Genomic DNA, 3,797 nt, shown 5'->3' with positions numbered 1-3,797 from the left:
CAGGCAAGCTTGAAACTAGGCTAGGCTAATATTTTTGACAGACCTACCTAATCTAGCCTAGGCCTAGTACGCCAGTACTGTCAATGGAAATAGGCTAGGCCTAGGCTAGTAGGACGGCCGTTTTTGCATTGTTGTACGTAGACCTTGTAGTAGCAGGCTAGTAGGTAGTCCATAACATAATAATGTAAGTAAGTCTATATTCCTAAATAGTAGATCTAAATGGCTAAGCCTAGCTTAAAATGCACTCTTTGTAAAGCCAACCTAGTTCGTAGGCATTATTAGTGATCGCAGCCCTCCCTGTTGTTCAAAAAGAATTTCAATCCATTGTTTTTAAAATAACCACAGTTACGTTGTTTTGCCATGGAATGACCACTGTTACATTGTTTTGCCACAGGATATCGCAGTTACGTTGTTTTGCCCCAGAAATGACTTTCATTCTATTTCAATTCTATGCACGTCATTTTAGTCCAGTCAATCTATGACAAAAAAGGGCGTAACCCAAAACAAATTGCAATAGTTTCCAAACCTTTTTTATTTGATTCTATAAGCATCTGGGAATATCATTTCCAAAATCTACCAAAATCGGTTCAGTGGAACATGCTTTTTAAGGGGTTTTAAGGTCATAGGGGTCAAATTACACATTTTTCTATTTTGAAAACTACTAGGCGTAGCATGTTAATTTTGGTGTCAAACTATTCAGAAGACCCATATTTATATGTACTCTAATGAAACCTTTTTACCAAAAATTACAGGAAAGCATGTTTTTGACCTTTGACCTATTTTATTGTATATATTCGTATATTCGTATCTTAGTAACCAGTGGGCGTAGATGAGCGTTATTTGCGTCAAACTACTCATAAGGTCAATGTTTATATTAGTTCTAATGGAAAAGATTCATGTAAAATGACCGGAAGTCATTATTTTGACCTTTGACACATATTCATTATTTTAGATTTCTCAGTAACTACATTTTTTTATATCTCAGTAACCACTAAGCACAACTTCGTCAATTTTGTGTCAAAAGATTCAGAAGACTCTATAAATATAAATATATTCACTATAGGCCTAATGAAAAAGTTTTTTAAAAAATGGATAGAAACTATGTTTTTGACCTTTGACCTATTATACCAGTATATTTGTTTATATTTACTCTAATGAAAACAAATGCAAATGTACAATATAACCGAAAATCATTATTTTGACCGTTAACATTTTCTAGTCGTGTCATGAATACATCTCGGGTCTCGAGTATAACATTTTAAATTTGACCAAATAATAAGTGCGGCGATCTGACAGACGTTGGGCTGGAATATCAACTGATCTTGCCATAGAACAGTGTCTTATGCGTAGCATAAAAACAAGAGGAGGTCTAACAAGAGGGCGAGGATTAACAGAAATTCAACGACTTGTCTGGGTCCTTTCAACTCCAGTCTGCGCCAAGATCAATCATTCAATGCAAGAGTTCACTAACGTGTTGTATACTACCAGTGAACAACATAAAGAAACAACATATGCCAGAAAGATGAAGGACCTCAGTGATGTACAAGACATATCACGGTATCTGACACAGCGAAATCCATTCAATACAGACAGTACAAAATCACTGACAAACATTGCAACTGGAGTGACGGCACATCAATCAATCATCAATGTAGACTGTGACAATGCCAAGCATGTATTTAGGTCAACAAATTGTGCAATCAATGACAAACCAAAAGGTCGCCGACTACACATTTCGGAAAAAGAGCCAATCCATTACAATGAACTCTAAAAGCGCATTGAAGATAAAAGATGATGTGGTCAATGTAGATCCTTTACTTCTATTTCAACGACTTGTAACTGCCGGCACAAGATGCGATAATGTATCAGATATATTTAGATTGTTTGAATCACCAGATATGATGAGGTCTGCAAATAAAGCTAGTTTAGCTGATAGTTTGTGGTCAACAGCAATCGAGGTTGCTTCAGAACCTCCTGATCAAATTCAGTACGTCTTAGATGGAGGAGCACTACTTCATAAAATTCCATGGACAAGAGGGGCTTCAGGGGTGACATTATGAGAGTATACACTAAATATGTTTCTCACAAATATGGAAAATCCATTGTTGTTTTTGATGGGTACGATAACTCACTAAGTACAAAAGACTGTACACATACCAGGAGAAGTGGTGGTGGTGGTGTAGCTGTACACTTTGACCAATCTATGACCTTACAAACCAAAAAAGAAGAATTTCTGTCAAACGTTCAAAACAAACAAAGATTCATTAAGATTTTGGGAAATAGTCTTGAAAAAGAAGGTTGTACTGTTCACCACGCAGAAGCTGACGCTGACTATCTTGTGTCGAAGATGGCTCTGTCCTACGCAGAACAAATAGGCACGGTTGTCATCGCAGATGATACAGATATCCTGGTCCTCCTTATCCACCATGGTGGTCACACCAAACATAATGTATGGTTCAAGCCAAACCAAAGGAAAGAAACTAAAAAGGTGCAACGATGTTGGAACATTGCGGCAACAAGACTTGGCAGCGATGTTTGTAAATATATCCTATTTTGTCACGCGTTCCTTGGATGTGACACGACATCGCGATTTTTTGGTATTGGGAAAATCAAAGCAGTAACTAAAGTAAGAAGTGACTGTTTCTTTTCTGAACAAGCCAAAGTGTTTATGACTTGTAAGGCAAACAGACAGGAGGCAATTGCAGCGGGTAATAACGCCATTTTGTCTTTGTATGGTAGCAGCGATAATGAAAACCTAGATGAATTGAGGTTTCGTAAATTTCATGAAAAGACTACATGCAGTACTAAAGCAGTTCATCCACGTTCTTTACCCCCAACGGCATCAGCGGCAAAGTATCATAGTCAAGGGTGTACCAACAAGTTCAAGTTTGGCTTGGAAATGAAGAAAATGTACCTCCAAATAAATATGGATGGAAGATCAGCCAAGGCAGGATGATACCATATTTGACGGACAACCCCCCAGCACCACAATTGCTCTAGTCCAGATCCCTATGTATTTTCGTGTGCAGATCATGGGGAAAGTGTAAACATTGTGTTTTATGAATATTTGAATCATGCTGGTTATAAAAACCCATGTTGTCAAATTTCTAAAATTCATCTTTGACCTCTGACCTCAATTTGAATGTTTTGACCCATTGAAAACAAAATGGTCATATCTTTGCAACGCTTAGATTAGATGAAATAATTTTAGTTTCAAATTATTTGGGAGATGCATATTTATATTCGTTCTAATGGAAAAGTTTGTCCAAAAATGGCTGGAAGTATGATTTTTGGCATATTTGACCTTTGACCTACATATCATATAACTCCGTAACTAATAGTTGGAAAAATTTTAAATAGGGCTCAAATTAATCTGAAGGTATATGTTTCTATTCAGTCTAATAAGAACTTTTTCAAGAAAATGACCCGAACATTTTTTATTGACCTTTGACCTGTACTGGTAGTACACATTTCTATAATCTCAAAAACTATTGGCCGTAAAATAGTTGTTTTTGTGAAATGGTTCGAAAAATTTACATTTATATGTTGTATAATAACAACATTTTATAGAAATGTAAAATAATTCTATTTATGATCACTAACTTTGTAATTTATTAACATCACTAGCATTTGTTATAATATTAAAATGTGTTATATTTGCTGATTTTAAGCACTTCACATGAATTTATCAGAATTATGTGTATTTAATATAAAGTTTTTTTTTTTTGGATATAAAGAAAATTTAATTATCTATCAAATAAGACTATTTTCAAATTATTATGGCTAAAACTTTATTA

The sequence above is a fragment of the Antedon mediterranea genome, chromosome 8, assembly GCF_964355755.1.
Source record: "Antedon mediterranea chromosome 8, ecAntMedi1.1, whole genome shotgun sequence".
NCBI lineage: Eukaryota > Metazoa > Echinodermata > Crinoidea > Comatulida > Antedonidae > Antedon > Antedon mediterranea.
This window is presented reverse-complemented; position numbering follows the sequence as displayed.